Below are 19,075 nucleotides of genomic sequence, written 5' to 3' on the forward strand. Positions count from 1 at the left end.
CGACCCCCTGCCAATCTATTTTTGTGTCATTGGCAAACTTACTAACAATTGCCCTCAGTTCCTTCATCCAGATCAGTAATATATAATGTGAATAGTTGTGGTTGCAACCTGGATCACTGAAGAAGGGTTTATGCCTGAAACATTGATTCTCCTGCTCCTCGGATGCTGCCTGGCCTGCTGTGTTTTTCCAGCACCACATTTTTCAACTCTGGTCTCCAGCATCTGCAGTCCTCACTTTCTCCTCCCTGCAGAACACCACTAGTCACCTGCTGCCATCCTGAAAAAGACCACTTTATCCCCACTGTCTGTGTTCTGCCAGTCAGCTAATTCTTTATCCATCTAAGTACTTTACCCCTAAATCATGGGCTTTTATCTTCCTAGGTGGCACCTTGTCAAATGCCGTCTAGAAATCCAAATAGATCACACCCACTGGCTCTCCTTTGTCTAATTTGCTTGTTACCTCCAGAAAGAATACTCACAATTTGTCAGGTATGGCCTCCTTTGAAGAAGCTGTGCACTTCCAAGTACTCCACAATCTTATCTATAATAATGGACTCTAAAATCTTACCAACAATCGAAGTCAGGCTAACCGGTCTATACATTCCTGTTTTCTGCCTCTCTCCCTTCTTAAATGGGGGTGTTAAATTACCCATTTTCCAGTGCTCTGGGATTTTCCCTGACTCCAGTAATTCCTGAAAGATCACCACCCATGCCTCTACAACCTCCTCCTTTAGAACCCTGTGTTATAGTCCATGTGACCTTTCAGGCCTTTCAATTCCCCCAGCACCTTCTCCTTAGTGACAACTACCACACATACCTCTACCCCCCGATTCTCTTGAAGTTCTGGTATGCTTCTGTGTTTTCATATGACCATAAGACCATAAGATATAGGACTAGAAATTAGGCCATTCAGCCCATTGAGTCTGCTCTGCCATTCAATCATGCCTAATAAGTTTCTCAGTTGAGAGTGTGGTGCTAGAAAAGCACAGCAGGTCAGGCAGTATCCGAGGAGCAGAAGAATCGACGTTTCTATGCCTGAAATGTTGATTCTCTTGCTCCTCGGACGCTGGCTGACCTGCTATGCTTTTCTAGCACCGCACTCTTGACTCTGATCTCCAGCATCCGCAGTCCTCACTTCCTCCCTGATGAATTTCTCAACTCCATTCTCCGGCTTTCTCCCCATAACCCTTGATCTCCTTGATACTCAAGAACCTATCTATCTCAGTCTTAAATATATTCAATGACCTGGTCTCCACAGCCTTCTGTGGCAATGAATTCCATAGATTCAACACTCTCTGATGAAGAAGTTTCACCTTATCTCCATTCTAAAAAGTCTGCCATTTACTCTAAGGCTATGCTCTCGGATCCTAGTCTCACCTACCAATGGAAACATCTTCACAACACCTACTCTGTCCAGGTCATACAGTATTCTGTATGTTTCAATTAAATCCCTCCTCATCCTTCTAAACTCCATCGAGTATAAACCCAGAGTCCTCAAACATTCCTCATATGTTAAGCTTTTCATTCCTGGGACCATTCTCATGAACCTCCTCTGAACATGCTCCAGGGCTAGTACATCCTTCCTTAGATATGAGGCCCAAAACTGTGCACAGTACTCCAAATGAACTCTGACCAGTGCCACCACAGGCCTCAGAAGTACATCCCTGCTTTCTTATTCAAGTCCTCTCAAAACAAATGTCATCATTGCATTTGCCTTCCTAACTACTGACTCAAACTGCAAGTGTACCTTGAGAGAATCTTGGACTAGAACGTCCTAGTCCCTTTGCACTTCAGATTTCTGAATTTTCACCCCATTTAGAAAATCGTCCATGCCTCTATTCTTCCTACCAAAGTGCATCACCTCACACTTTCGTATGTTGTACTCCATCTGCCACTTCTTTGCCCATTCTCCTACCCTGTCCAAATCCTTCTGCAGCCTCCCCGATTCCTCAGTGCTCCCTGTCCCTTTACCTATCTTTTTATGGTCTGCAAACTTAGCCAGAATTCCTTCAGTTCCTTCATCTAGATCGTAAATGTACAAAGTGAAAAGTTATGGTCCCAACACTGACCCTTGCGGAACAGCACTTGTCACCGGCTGCCCTAATGAGAAGGATCCTTTTATCCCCACTTCCAGCTTTCTGCCAGACAACCAAGCATCTATCCATGTTAGCGTCTTGCCTCTAACACCATGGGCCCTTATCTTACTCAGTAGCCTCTGGTGCGGTACTTTGTCAAAGGCCTTCTTGAAGTCCAGATAGATAACATCCATTTGCTCTCCTTGGTCTAACCTGTTTATATTTCCTCAAAGAATTCTAGAAGACTTGTCAGGCATGACCTCCCCTTGATGAAACCATGCTGACTTTGCCTATTTTTACCACACACTTCCAAGTATTCAGAAACCTCATCCTTCACAATAGATTCCAGGTCCTTACCCACGTCCAAGGTTAGGCTAATCTTTGGTAATTTTCCATCTTTTGCCTTACTCCCTTCTTAAACAGAGATGTCACATTAGTGATTTTCCAGTCCCCGAGACTCCTCCCTGATTCTAGCGATTCCTGGAAGATCACAACTAATGCCTTTGCTATCCCTTCAACTATCTCCCGTAGTCCATCTGGTCCAGGTGATTTATGCAACTTCAGGCCATTCAATCTTTTTAGCACCTTCTCCTCTGTGATGGCCACCATACTCAGCTCTGCCCCCTCACTCTCTTGAATGTTTAGGATAATTATTCATGTCTTCCTGTGTGAAGAGCAACACAAAGTAATTGTTCAGTTCCTCAACCATTTCCTTGCTCCCTACTACCATGTCTCCAGTGTCATTTTCAATCAGCCCAATGTCCATTTTTGCCTCTTTTTTGCCCTTTATATAATCTAAAGAAACTCTTACAGCTTTCCTTTACATTACTGGCTAGCTTACCCTCATATTTAAACTTCTCCCTCTTTATATCTTTTTTTGTTGCCCTCTGTTGGTCTTTGTAAGCTTCCCAATCCTTTGGTTTCCCACTGCCCTTTGCCACATTTTATGCTTCCACTCTGCTTTTATGCTATGCTTGAGTTCCCTGGTCAGCCATGGTTGCCTCATCCTCACTGTACCATGCTTCTTTCTCCTCAGGATGAATCGCTACTTTGTCTCCTGAATTACTCCCAGAAACCCCTTCAATTGCTGTTCCACTGTCTTTCCTGCTAGGCTTCTCTCCCAGTCAATTCTACCCAGCTCCTCCCTCATGCCTCTGTAGTTACCTTTATTCACCTGTAATACCATTACCTCTGACTCTATCTTCTCCCTCGCAAATTGCAGAGCACATTCAATCATATTATGATCACTGCCTCCTAAGGGGTCCTTCACGTTAAGCTCCCTTATCAAGTCTGTCTCATTGCACAACATTAAATCCAGTATTGCCTGTTCCCTTGTGGGCTCCACCACAAGCTCCTTTTCTTGCAATCCACTGCCAACTTAATTTTCCCAGTCCACCCGCACATTGAAATCCCCCATGATTACTGTAACTTTGCTTTTCTTACGCATCCTTCCTCTCTCCTGGTGTATCTTGCGCCCATTTCCTGGCTGCTATTTGGAGGCCTGTACATAACTCCAACTATGGTTTTCCACCTTTGCCATTCCTCGATTCTACCCACACAGATTCTATACATCTGACTCTACCTCATTTCTTACGATTGATTAAATTTCATTTCTTATTAATAAGGCAACCCCACCCCCTCAGACAACCTGCCTATCTTTTCCACTGTGAAAATTGATGCAAAGTACCAAGTCAGTTCCTTCACTGTTTCTTCATTCCCCATTACTACTTCTCCAGCTTCATTTTCTAGCAGTCCAATGTCCAGTCTTGCCCTTCTCTTACCTTCTAGATATTTAAAAACCCCTCTTGCAATGTTATTTTATATTACTAGCTAGCTTACTTTCATATTTCATCTTCTTCCCCTTAATGCTTTTTTCAGTTATCTTCTCCTGGTTTTTAAACACCTGCCAATCATCTGGCTTCCCACTAATCTTTGCCACATTCTATGCTTTTCCTTTTGCTTTTATGCTGTCCTAATTTCCCTTGTCAGCCATGGTTGTCTCATCCTGCTCATAGTCTGTTTCTTTTTTCTGGAAATGAATTTCTGCTGAGCCTCCTGAATTATCCGCAGAAACTCCTGCCATTGCTGCTCCATCATCTTCCCTGCTAGGCTCCCCTTCCAATCAAATCTGGCCTCATGTCTTTGTGGTTACCATTGGTCTGCATAGACAAGTTGGACCAAAGGGTCTGTTTCCATGCTGTATGACTCTTTGACTTTGACTCTATGATTGCAATTCCGTTACATCTTCTTCTTCCAGCTTCTCCTTCTCAAACTGCAGGATTTCAAATAATATGATGGTCACTGCCCCCTCAGGGTTCTTTCACCTTACGCTCCCTAATCAAGTCTGCCTCATTACACATTAATCCAGACTGGCCTGTTCCCACTAATGGGCAGTACCATAAACTGCTTAAAAAAAAACCATCTCGTAGACATTCCATAAATTCCATTTCTTGAGATCTGCTACCAACCTGATTTTCCAAGTCCACCTACATATTGAGGTCCCCCATGATTATTATAATAGTGCCTTTCTTATATGTCTTTTCTATCTCCTGATACATTTTCTTCCCACATCCTGCAGGGTTTTTTGTCCTTTGCAGTTCCTCAAATTTACCCATGCAGATTCTATGCATTCCGGGGCTATATCACTTATTTCATTTCTTATTAACAAGGCAGCACTACCGTCTCTGTCCATCTGCTTGTCCTTTTGATAGGATGAGTATCCTTGGAAATTTATTTCCCTGATCCTCTTGCAGTCATATCTTTGTGATACCCACTACATCATACCTGTCAGTATCAATCTGTGCTCCAAGCTCATTTACCTTGGTTTGTATACTGTGTGCATTTAAGTGCAACACCCTCAGTCCTGTGTTGACTGCCCCCCTTCTCATAGTTGCCCCTTCAACTGCTGTGCCTGAAGTTCATTTCCTGACTGTTTCCGTACTCTCTGTCCTATTGATTGTACTGTAAACTTTAATAACTTCTGCTGAGCACTCCCCTCCTTTAATTTTTTCCATAATTTTCCATGCAGCTGAAACTAAATGCTTCCCATTATTTAGTTTAGAGGCAGTGGCATTCCTGTATTATCACTGAGCTAGGAATCCAGATTGAATGACTGAAGACTGGGCATCCATGAGGTGTTGTTAGCCATCAGTAGAATCCTACACCAACATTCATGGCCCAGCATAACCCTCTCTCTACTATTAACATCAAGCCACTTGGTCAATCCTGCTTCAATGAAGTCTGCAAGAGGGCATGTCAGCAGCAGCTTCAAGCATTCCAAAAAATGAGGTTTTACAGAGTTATAGAGATGTACAGCCCGGAAACACACCCGTCAGTTCAACTCAACATGCCGAGCAGATATCCTAACCTAATCTAGTCCCATTTTCCAGCATTTGGCCCACATCCATCTAAACCCTTCCTATTCATATACCCATCCAGGTGCTTTTTAAATGTTATAATCGTATCCACCTCCACCACTTCCTCTGGCAGCTCATTCCATACACACATGTATGGAATGTTCCCCCTTGGGTCCCTTTTAAATTTTTTCCCTCTCACCCTAAATCTAAGCCCTATCATTCTGGACTCCCCTACCTTCAAGGGGAAGGACCTTGGCTATTTACCCGACTAATGCCCCTCATGATTTTATAAACCTCTATAAGATTACCCTTCAGCCTCAACACTCCAGGGAAAACAAACCCAGCTTGTTCGGCATCTCCTAGAACTCAAATGTACAACTCTGGCAAAATCTTTGTCAATCTTTTCTGAACCCTTTCATATTTCACAATATCCTTCCTGTAGGAGGGAAACCAGAATTGCATACAGTATTCCAAAAATGGCCCTAACCTTACAGCCGCAATATGACCTCACAAGTCCTGCACTCAATGCACTGACCAATAAAGAAAACTACACCAAACGCCGCCTTCACTAACCCATCTACCTGCAACTCCACTTTCATGGAACTATGAACCTGTACGCCAAAGTCTCTTTGTTCACCAGCACTCCCCAGGATCTTATCAGTAAGAATGTAAGTCCTGCCCTGATTTGTCTTTCCAAAATGCAGCACCTCACGTTTATCTAAATTAAACTCCATCGACCACTCCACAGCCCATTGGTCCATCTGATATCAATCTGGTGATGTTACAAAACAGGGCTACTCATATGCAACAGAAGCAGCAAGTGAAACACAGGGCAAAATGATCTTTCAACCAACAGATTAGATGTTGCTGAACCTACACAAGACTGGTAGTGGAGGAGGAGACTCCACAAGTATCTTCATCCTCAGGAATGGGGGAGCCTGGCATATCAGTGCAAAGGAGAAAGGTAAAGCATCTATAACAATTTTCAGCCAGAATTGCTGAGTGGATGATCGATCTTGGCCTCCTCCATAGGTTCCAGCATCATAAATGCCAGCCAATTCAATTTACTCTACAAGAAATGAAGAAAGGTTTGGAGGTGCTGGATGCTGCAAAGGCTATGGGCCCTGACAACATTCCATAATTATTATGAAAGCTTACACTGCAGAATGTGCTGCACTCCTAGAAGCCTACTCTAGTACAGCTAAAATAGTGGCATCTACCTGACAGTCTAGAAAATTGCAGGATAAATCTAACCCAGTCAATTGCCACCCTCTCAGTCTGTGCTCAATCATCAGGAAAGTGATGGAAGGTGTCATCCACAATGCTATCAAGCAGCACTAGCTCAGCAACGACCTGCCACCAACACCCAGTTCGGATTCCACCAGGGCCACTCAATGTCTGCCCTCATTACAGCCATCGTTCAAACATGAATGAAGGAGATGAATTCTAGAGCTGAGGTGAGAGGAACAACTGTTGACATCAAGACTGAATTTGACCGAGTGTGGTATCCAGGAGCCCTAGCAAAACTGGAATCAGTTGGAGTCAAGAGGAAAACTCTTTGATGGTTGGAGTCATATTTGGCATAAAGGAAATGCTAGGGGTTGTTGGAGGTCAGTCATCTCAGCTCTAGGACTTCTCTGCAGGAATACCACAGGGTAGTGACCTATACCCAACCATCTTCAGCTGTTTCAAAAATGAACTTCCCTCCATCAAGAAGTGGTGTTCACAATGTTCAGCTCCATTTACACCTCCTCATTCACACCTCTTCAGATACTGAAGTAGAAAATGTCAAATGCAGCCAAATCAGGACAATATCGAGGTTTGGGCTGAAGGATGGCAAATAACATTAGTGTCACAGAAATGTCAGGCAATGACCATCTCCAACAAGACAAAATCAAAAACCATTGACCCTTGACATTCAAAGGTGTTACCTTAACTAAAGCCTCCATTATCAACATCTTGGGGGTTATGATCAGAAACCAATCGGTACAGTACTTGCCATATAAATACTGTAATTACAAAGGCGAGTGAAGTTAAGGAGCCTACAGCAAGTAACTCATTTCCTGACTCCTCAAAGTATGTCCACTATCTAGAAGGCGTAAGTGTGTGATAGAATATTCCCAATTATCTGGATAGGTGCAGCTCCAATGACACTCAAGAAACTTGACACCATCCTGAAGACAGCAAAGTTCAAAATCACACAACACCAGGTTATAGTCCAACAGGTTTAATTGGAAGCACTAGCTTTCAGAGCGCCGCTCCTTCATCAGGTGATTCAGATGACCACCTAATGGACTATAACCTGATGTTATGTGATTTTTAACTTTGTACACCCCAGTCCAACACCGGCTTCTCCAAATCCTGAAGACAGCAGTCTGCTTAATCGGCGCTGCATCCACAAACATCCCTTTCCTCCACCACTGATGCTCAGTTGCAGTAATATGTACTACCTACAAGATACACTGCAGAAATTCACCAAGGCTTCAAGGATGAAGAAGGAAAAGAAAGAAAATCAAAGATTTCTTTTGCCTGTAAGTGAAAATGCAAAGATGCTTAATAAACCATTGTTTACAGGGGAAATTAAATGCAGGGCTGTGGAAATACATACATGAGGCTCTACAGGAGAATAGTATTTTTAGAACATTTCTCAAAACATTAATAGGAATAAAAATATAAAGGTCAGCAGTCCTCCATAAACTTTCCTAATTTTCTCTAACACAGCATTCTATACTGACAACATGGATACTCGGAAATTTCCAAGTTAAGCAGGAAATCCCTCGATGCCATCCATCCCTGATTTCCCATCCCTCTTCTAACACTCACTAATCTCAAAACCATAGTAGGAACACTACAGCTCAATTTTTTGCAAATTTCGGAGCACATGCTGCAGTTTTAAAGGAGGTAGAGGAAAAATAGAGACACATTAACCACTAACAAACCTCTTTAACATAAGAAAATATACAATAAATTGAAGGGCAGAAAATGTTAGACTCCTTTTTCAGAACAGGGGAAAAAAATCAGGAACATGTAGTTCACATTAACATAGAAACATACAAAATAAGAGTAAGAGTAGGTCATGTGGCCTTTGAACCTGCTCTGCTGTTCATCATAAATATGGCTGATCATTCAATTCAGTATCTATTCCTCCTTTCTCCCCATACCTTTTCTTTCCTTAGCCCTAATAACTATATCTAACTCCTTCTTAAAAGCATTCAATGCTTTGGCCTCAACTGCTTTCTGTGGCCGAGAATTCCACAGGCTTAACACGCTCTTGGTGAAGAAATGTTGCCTAATCTCAGTCCTAAATGGCTTTCCCCATATCCTTATGTGACCCCTGGTTCTGAAGTCTCTGGTCATTGGGAACATCCTTCTTACTTTTATCTGTCCAGTCCTGTTGGAATGTTACAGGGTTCTATGAGACCTTCACGTTCTTCTAACCCTCAGTGAATATAGTCCAAAGTGACCTAGTCCCTCTTTATTCGGCAGTCCTGCAATTCCAGTTATCAATTTGGTAAACCTTCATTATACTCACTCTGTAACCTGAACATCCTTCTGAGATAAACAGTCCCAAACAGCACACAATACTTCAGGTGTGGTTTGACCAAGTCTCTCTAGCAGGACTTATACACTTAATGGTAAGGTCCTAGGGAGTGTTGCTGAACAAAGAGACCTTGGAGTGCAGGTTCATAGCTCCTTGAAAGTGGAGTCGCAGGTAGATAGGATAATGAAGAAGGCGTTTGGTATGCTTTCCTTTATTGGTCAGAGTATTGAGTACAGGAGTTGGGAGGTCATGTTGCGGCTGTACAGGACATTAGTTAGGCCACTGTTGGAATATTGCGTGCAATTCTGGTCTCCTTCCTATTGGAAAGATGTTGTGAAACTTGAAAGGGTTCAGAAAAGATTTACAAAGGTGTTGCCAGGGTTGGAGGATCTGAGCTACAGGGAGAGGTTGAACAGGCTGGGACTGTTTTCTCTGGAGCGTCGGAGGCTGAGGGGTGACCTTATAGAGGTTTACAAAATTATGAGGGGCATGGAAAGAATAAATCGGCAAAATCTTTTCCCTGGGGACGGGGAGTCCAAAACTAGCGGGCATAGGTTTAGGGTGAGAGGGGAAAGATATAAAAGAGACCTAAGGGGCAACTTTTTCACGCAGAGGGTGGTACATGTATGGAATGAGCTGCCAGATGATGTGGTAAAGGCTGGTACAATTGCAACATTTAAGAGGCATTTGGATGGGTATATGAATAGGAAGGGTTTGGAGGGATATGGCCAGGTGCTGGCAGGTGGAACTAGATTGGGTTGGGATATCTGATCGGCATGGACGGGTTGGACCATGCTGTACATCTCTATGACTCTATGATTCTACAATTGCAAAACATCCTTGCCCCTGTACTTGAATCCTCTTGTTATTGCACCTTATTTTCAGCAACTGTCGTACAAGGACACCCAGATCTCATTGCACCTCCCCTTTACCAGCCTATCATCATGAAGATAATAAACTACTTTCCTGGTTTTATTGTCAAATTGAATAATGCCTTATTTATTCACATTAGACTTCAACTGCCATGACAACAAACAAATGGGTGTGAAAGTTGTGAACGATAAGTAACTCTAATGGGCTTCAGCTTCAGGTTAGCTTGGTGGTACAGTGGTTAGCACTGCTGCCTCACAGTGCCAGGGAACCATCTTTGATTCTAGCCTTGGATGACTGTCTGTGTGGATGTTGCACATTCTCCCCGTGTCTGCATGAGTTTCTTCCAGGTGCTTCGGTTTCCTCTCACCATCCAAAGATGTGCATGTTAGATAGATTGGCCATGCCAAAATGCCCTGTAGTATTCAGGGATGTGCAGGCTAGGGTGATTAGCCAGAGTCAATGTGGGGTTACAGGGATAGGATGGGATAGAACATAGAACATAGAAGAATACAGCGCAGTACAGGCCCTTTGGCCCTCGATGTTGCGCCGATCCAAGCCCACCTAACCTATACTAACCCACTATCCTCCATATACCTATCCAATGCCCGCTTAAATGCCCATAAAGAGGGAGAGTCCACCACTGCTGCTGGCAGGGCATTCCATGAACTTACGACTCGCTGAGTGAAGAACCTACCCCTAACTTCAGTCCTATATCTACCCCCCCTTAATTTAAAGCTATGCCCCCTTGTAATACCCGACTCCATACGCGGGAAAAGGTTCACACTGTCAACCCTATCTAACCCCCTAATCATCTTGTACACCTCAATCAAGTCACCCCTAAACCTTCTTTTCTCTAATGAAAACAGCCCCAAGTGTCTCAGTCTATCCTCATACGATCTTCCTTCCATACCAGGCAACATCCTGGTAAACCTCCTCTGCACCCGTTCCAGTGCCTCCATATCCTTCCTATAGTATGGCGACCAAAACTGCACACAATATTCCAGATGCGGCCGCACCAGAGTTTTATACAACTGCATCATGACCTCAGGACTCCGGAACTCAATTCCTCTACCAATAAAAGCCAGTACGCCATATGCCTTCCTCACCGCACTATTTACCTGGGTGGCAACTTTCAGAGATCTGTGTACATGGACACCAAGATCCCTCTGCTCATCCACACTACCAAGTATCCAACCATTAGCCCAGTACCCCATCTTTTTGTTATTCTTCCCAAAGTGAATCACCTCACATTTAGCTACATTGAATTCCATTTGCCACCTTTCTGGCCAGCTCTGCAGCTTCTCTATATCCTGCTGTAACCTGCCACATCCTTCCTCACTGTCAACAACTCCTCCGACTTTCGTATCATCCGCAAACTTGCTCACCCAACCTTCTAACCCCTCTTCCAGGTCATTTATAAAAATGACAAACAGCAATGGTCCCAAAACAGATCCTTGCGGAACACCGCTAGTGACGGCACTCCATGAAGAAACTTTGCCATCAACTACTACCCTCTGTCTTCTTCCATCCAGCCAATTCCTAATCCAAACCTCCAACTCACCCTCAATGCCATATCTCCGTATTTTCTGCAGTAGCCTACCATGGGGAACCTTATCAAACGCCTTACTAAAATCCATATATACCACATCTACCGCTTTCCCCTCATCAACCTCCTTCGTCACCTTTTCAAAGAATTCAATAAGGTTTGTGAGGCACGACCTGCCCTTCACAAAAGGAAGATGGGTTGGTACAGACTCAATGGGCCTAATGGCCTCTTTTTGCTCTGTAGGGATTCTATAAAATAGATATGTTCTATAAAATTAATTGGCAAATAGGTGTGAGATGCAATTTTGAAGGAACATGATTTGAAAGAAAAATTAATACATGGGAAGATAGGTGTGGCTGAGCAATATCACAGAAGGAACCAAATACAATTCCAGGAAAATGAAAATACAAGCTGATAAAGCCACTGAAAGATCAACAGTGTTTGCAATTTATAAGTAGGCCACAGTGTACAAAAGCAGAAAGTAATGTTAAATTTGTCCAAAATTCATTTTTGGTACAATTACAGCACTCAACTTGTCACGTGCAAACTTGGAGATATTTCACTTAGTTCCTCATCCAAATCATAAATATAATTTTGTTCATTTATGGGTAAGCAGCTGGGGGAGTATTTTCCAGTTCCTTTGTCTAGGTGTACTAAATGGCCAGATCACAAGGCTTGGAGAAAACTGGGTGGGAGGATTTACACTCCATTAATTTAAATAGATTGACCCAACAGCCGGGTTGTAACCTTTTGTACACAATTTCTTTCCCTGTACTTTCCTAAAGCAATCTAATACAGACAGGGACAGAATTTTCTGATATGTAGGGGCACTAATATGGTCTGAAATTAATGAGCATTAAGAAAGGTAGGAATAATCAGGAAAGAAAATAACATAGAGGATCAAGCTGCCTTGGGATTTACATATTATCCATAAAAGTCATTTAATGTATGTTGTTTGGATTTTCAACATGCAATATAAGATCTGCTATGAAAATTAAGGTACAAGATATGAAAGGGAATATGGCAGCATGAAAAGAAACATCTGATTGTCAGACAAGAGTTAAGTTAAATGAGTCTTATCAGATGGGAAAAGGTCTGGAAATATAGTTCAATGATTTGGACTTGGATATTGGCAGTACAATTAGGAAATTTATGACAAAAAAGACATGGTTGTGAAGGAGACTATAATGGGCTTCAGATGAGTGCAGAGGTTAGCTTAATTGACAAATTGGTGTGAGATGCAATTCAATGTGAATAATTTTAAAGGAACATGTTTTGAGAAGAAAGTCAATAATTAGGAAGATGGGTGTGGCTGAACAATATTATAGAGTGAACCAAATGCTTATTTCCAAGAAAATGCAAATACAAGCAAAAAAAGCCATAAAAAGATCACTTACATTTGCAATTTGTAAGTAGGGCACAGTGTACAAAAGCAGGAAGTAATGATAAATTTGTCCAAAATATATGTTTGGTACAATTAGAGCACAGTGTGCAGTTTTGGGCCACATGTTATAGAAAGTACATTAAAGCTATAAATAACATACACAAATATTCATCAAAATTATGCTAGAGTGGAAATTATAATTATGAGGAAAAGTGAGATGCTGGTATATTTTCCACCAAAGCAGAGAAGGGTAATAGGATACTTAACAGAAGCTTTAAAGTTATGAAACATTTTAACAGAGAGACTATTTCCTTTGGTTGGGGAGTCACAGAGGGAGACACATATGTTTAAAGTTACCACAGTGAAGAGATAGGAAAAATTTCTAGGTGCTGGATGTCAGAGCTTTGAATGCTTTGCCACAAGGAATAGCTGACATGACAGGAAATATTTGAAGCCAAGGTAGACTTAGAATCAAGGGAAGAGAGTAGTCAATAAGATTAATTACAAATGTCTTTTATTTGTTCATGGTGTTCAAGCATTGTAAACTAGGCCAGCATTTCTTGCCTGTACCTCTACTTGTTAAGAGTCAATCAGATTGATGTGAGCCTGGAGTCACATGTAGGACAGAAGGCATAAGTATATTCCAAAAGGACAGAGTGATCAATAATCAACAGTTCTTACATATTCACTATTAGTTTATCTTTTCAACTCAAGATTTTTAACGAATTCCATCTACCAGCGTGAAATTTGAACCCAAGCCCTCAGATCATTACTCTAGCCTCTATACTGAACTATCAGTATACTGGCATTAGCACCTTGCCAGCAGCTCTTCCTAAACTTCCAAACCAAACAGTCAACATAAAGATCCTCAGCGTGATTGCCTTATTCAATGCTATGAATTTTGATTTTGTTTTTGGAAGTGATGATGGGTAGTAAAATTCTTTAAGGATCCACTGGGCATTTTTTTTGAACACTTGAAATAAGATATGTAGTAAATGGCAGAATAATTACATTCAAGTATTCTGATGATGCTGAGGTAGCAGGAAACAACAAGGAATAATGCAGTTTAATGCACAGAAACTTAAAGAAGTACATTTTGGCAAAAGTGTTCTCAACCGATTAGATAACTAGAATTGGAAACAAAAAAAATTCAACTTATGTTTTGGATATTGAAAATAAAGGCTTAGAAATTATCTTGAACTTGTAAAAGGAAAAATGCATATTTTGTGTAGTTACAGGCAGTCCATTCTGGGAAGCATATGAGAGTGATGGAAAGATTTAAGCAACATTTCAGCAGTATGCTACAAGGAATGCAAGCTTAACCAATAACTGTTTGAAACAAACATGACTTGTTGATATCATATATGCCAAACATGTTGTCATTTTTGAAATTAATTGGCAGCAATTCTCCAGAGATTATTGGACTTCATTTATTCGGGAAAACTAAACTGATAAACATTCAAAATACTTGAAGGCCTACAGTGTTTATTAAAGACAGATCTCCCTTAGGAATGGGAGGAGGTGGCTTTATGTAGGAATATTGCATATTGGTCTACTATTATTCACTCTGTTTTGAAATTCTGTAAGTAAATAGGTTTGTTAGGCTTAACACAGCAGGACATAAATGGCAAATATTCTATGAATCTGAAATAATACTCTTCATTCACCCCTACCAGCTGCATCAGTACACCCTACATTAACAGGAACATTTTATGTCATTATTTTATTTCTTGTTTTGCACAGACCAAGATATTTACAACAGCAAAGCCAAGTATGAATCTAATGGCTGACATTTCGGGAAGTATATTGTACATACTGGAATGACAGCTTAGTATAGTTGACTGAATCACAGATCTTTAAGTGAGAAAGTGCTCCTGAGTTAGATGACTGACAAATCCTTGAAGTTAAAAGGCATATGTTATGCATTGTATTTCTGCAATACATAGGAAAACATATACCTTTTAAGTAATTTACCTGAGGACTTACTTGTCCATTTTGTTTCTTCCCAGAAAAAATTCAGAGGCAATGCTCTTGTCACCTCAGGGAATCATGAAAATGATGATCTGATCAAGTAAGTACAATGCAGTGCGAAAAATCCATATTTCTTGCTTCATGGAGTAAGTGCAGGGAACCTCTTCTGCTGATGTGGCTAAAGTCAAAATCTGTGAGTGGATTTTCATTTAAATTACCCAATTGCCTGCCCATGCCACCAGAGGTATGACTTGGATGTTCACCAGGCGAAAGTGAGGACTGCAAATGCTGGAGATCAGAGTCTAGATTAAAGTAGTGCTGGAAAAGCACAGCAGGACAGGCAGCATCCACGGAGCAGGAAAATTGACATTTCGGGCAAAAGCCCTTCACCAGGAATGGGCTATTGCCCGAAATATCAATTTTCCTGCTCCTTGGATGCTGCCTGTCCTGCTGTGCTTTTCCAGCATCACTCTAATCTAGACTTGGATGTTCACCAGTCCTCGGTGACTGTAAGTAGAGTAGAAGCTGTCCACTTTGCAGCGTGACTTTGGTGATGTTGACACATCTCTGAAAACATGCCTCAGTTATGGAGGACTAATAAAATCTTCACAGCTACCAAACTTACTAAGACCTCAATTGATTTCTAGGTATGGAGGTGGAATTAACCCCCATTGGTGCTTTTGTGCAGCTGGTTTTGACTTTCTTTGAGATTATGAGTGATTTTCTGCCAGACTATGAATAATCTGAAACTGACCTATCTCTCAAGAACTGAGTTATTCTCCTCAGTTGTGAGTACCTTGTTCAATACAGAAAAATGCCTTGTCACAATAAGGTCTAATATAGCTAGGGATGGCCAGATCTGACATATCCAGCCACTGCTTAATTTTCTTGTCTTGTGCTCCATTCCAACTGTGTTTACTAGAAGACTAGACAATCTACTAACTGTCAGGAAGACAAATATTTAGGAGCTGAACTTACACAAGTCTTTCTTTACATTTACTTGCCATGAAAATAATTTTCATAACATTTGATGGGGAAGGATGTCAAAGACAATTATCATGAGGTATTTGGAATCACTAAAATGATATTGATACATTCATACTTTCTAATAAAAGGTAAAAATAAACAATCATAACACTGTGTTCAATTAAAAAATGTTGTTTGCGGATTACACCAGTGAACTCCCAGCCAAAAAGAAAAATCATTCTGATGCTGTTAACAAATGAAATATTTCAGAGCCAGCAGTGAAGCAATACATTCTAGTAGTAATGAGAAGTCCCCACAGTGGTTATAGTTAGATTTTTCCCCAAACACCTGTATTTGGGCGTAGGCTTAAGACAAATGTCAATTCCAAAAGCAGATAAAATATTGTATGATCTAATACTGCTGCCTTTATACCTGTCCTGTATGGATCAACATTGTCAAGTTTAACAAATTACCTATGAAGATATTATGATCACTGAAGATTACTTCATTTGCTTTCCTGCTTGGTTAAAAGATCAGAACATTCCACAACCAGAAATGCAGGTTAAAACAGATTCATTTATGAGTCAGATAATATGTGGAAGTGAAGGTCATCTAAGTTACTGAAATGAAGCAATATTTCTGAAAACTAGTCCCACTGAGGATTTTTTGAAAAAAAAAGTTTTGTTTACAGATGTGATTTAGATTGAAAGTCAAGTTAAACGGTGGAGCTGGCATGAAGGGCTGAATTACATACTCCTGCTTCTTATTCTTATGTTATATTCAAATGAATGTTAAAATTTGAACATTAGAACTTAAAAAGTGCACAAACATATTAGAATTTTTTTGGAGAAACTCAACGCAAAGCACAGGGTGGGTTAGTACCTTTAGATTTCAAGTAGACATGAAGCATTCAATAATGAGAGCTGTAGTCCTTGAGTCTTGGTGAGTGGTATGTGCCGTGGCAGAGATGGTGGAAGAAGTGACCCACCCCATGTGTGTGGGGCAACACAGAGAAAATGGTGGCACTTACTGTTGTGGAGCATGGAAGATCTTTCTTTCTCACCTTCTTTCTGCATTTTATATTGGACACTGCACTGATCTGGGCAACTGTATCATTCCAGGTTGGTGTAGTATAGTAGTAAGGCCTCCTTTGCCAATTAGCAGGTTAAAACATTGCCCTCCTCTCCATTATCCAAACCTCCAGCAAGCGCCTGTTGGCAAACCAAGGAGATAACTTCCCTTTCTGTGCTATATCCTGAAAATAGAGGCTTGAGCACTACTCTATGAAGGGCATTTACTGACTCGCAGTGTCTGAAATGGTGAGCAGCTTTGCTGTAACCCCTGGCAGTGGTGAGCTTTTCCATGCCATGGGAAATCGATGACATGGCTACAGTGGAGCCAAACACATAATTACTGAGGTGAAGAAGGGAAGATTATGAGAAAAGTAGCTATGAGACATAACAGACCAAGTGTCATGATTTTCACTCAATAAAACATTTTGACTGGAAATGGGAAAATTCAGCCCTTAGTTCCTTAAACCCAATTTATTAAAAGTTCAATCTACCTGGACTATTCTTCGATAAAGTATGGAATTCTTCCCACTTTGTTACAGCAGATTTATGGCAATAATTAAAGAACATTGGACAGATGTGCTAGAAAGAAGCCACCTACTTTCCTGTTGATTCTTTCAAATATAGAACAGTACTCGGTATATTTTTTGGTTTGCCATTATCGGTCAACTGCTGGAAATGAATTATATATTCCTTGTTGGTGCTGGTTTGGAGGTTAAGTAGTCTACTCCTGGCATTAACTGTTCTGTGAGGTATAGAATATTTTTGATATTCCGATATCTAAACAATAGTGCAAACTGTTACAAATTTCTTACTGTAAGTATCTACTGAATATCTTTACAAGGGCTTCGACAAATATTTTCCAAGCAATTTGTTCAGAAATGTTGCACACTGCTGGAGCACATGGGTCTGGAACCTGGTCCTCCTGGCTCAGAGATAGGAACATTATCACTGTACCATAAAAAGTCCCAAGAATGATGTAACATGAACTTAAAGACACCCTAATAAAGGAAGGTTAATTGTAAGCCAAACCGGTTCACTTGTACATGAGACATAAGAAATAAGACTTCACTGAGAAGCTCAATATGTTCGTTTCTGCTCCTTGGAAAGTATTACAAAAGAGAATTTGTGTACCACCCTATCCTTTGGTTATGATCCAATCCTACCTACAAGCTCGCATTTGCAGTTGAAATTAGTCTTTCCTTTTTTAGGATGTTCTTCTTATTCTGGCAGAAATCTCTAAGCTTCCCTTGGGCTAATTAGACAGTAAAATTTATTACTCTCCTTTCAGTTCTGGCTGAAACAACCCCTTGTTAAGAAAGAAATGGACAAATGCTGAATTCTCATTCTTTACTCAGCTTCACATGTTGGGGTTTGGCCTGCTGAACTGCCAATCAATTCTGTCCCACTGAAGAATAAACCATCTTATTTGTGGGACCCAGGGTAAGTGGTCTGTTTTGATCAGCTACTCTCTCCAGTCAGTCATACTAGGTGAAGACCATTCTAATATTAAAGATGTAAATAGCTCTAGAATGTTCTTAACCATCACTACTGCCTCAACTGAAATGGTTAGTAATAATTCACAACCCCGGTTTGGGTAAATTTGTTTTCTATTGCAACTATTATTTCAGATAGCTTGTGCACCTTGAACTAAATCTAACTTCAGAGCTTGGGTTAAATAAAATTCTCTAGGGCCAAAGCTCAAACTGTTGCAAATATCCTACCATGTTGGAACTGGGGAGTCTACCTGCATAGTAAACTGAAATATATATGATGAGCTTTCTAGATATCTACTATCAATGCAAGGAAATTCATTAATATGTGAGGCTGAGTTACTCAGTTGGCTAGATGACTACAGTGTGATGCAAACTAAAGCCAAAAGTTCAGATTATTCCCATTACTGTCTATAGTAGTTCATGGAGACCTCACCTCACCTTACCCCACACTCATGGAGCAATTACCCTGAAGATAGACAAAACCTCCCTCTAATAGAAAGAGATAATGATGGTCTTTTGTAATCGATGGCTCCTTATCATTTACTGAGCAGTAGAAGTTAATTACAATTCTATAACACACTCCAGAAACACAGGAACAGTTGAAAATAAAGTCTGCAGCACAGTACTAGAGACAAGAAGGAGTGAATATGGCTCATAGATTGTCCAAATCTCTGCTTTGGGCCTCACCTCCAATTGTTAGACTGACGGAGAACTTGATAAATCAGACCCATCTTTCCTTTTTGATTTTTGAAAGTTTTGATTAGCTGACTTGGCATTATTTTGTGAATGCATATCCA

This window comes from Chiloscyllium plagiosum, unplaced genomic scaffold (assembly GCF_037043375.1).
Source record: "Chiloscyllium plagiosum isolate Xiang-an unplaced genomic scaffold, Cpla_swu_hap1 HiC_scaffold_3, whole genome shotgun sequence".
NCBI classification, from domain to species: domain Eukaryota; kingdom Metazoa; phylum Chordata; class Chondrichthyes; order Orectolobiformes; family Hemiscylliidae; genus Chiloscyllium; species Chiloscyllium plagiosum.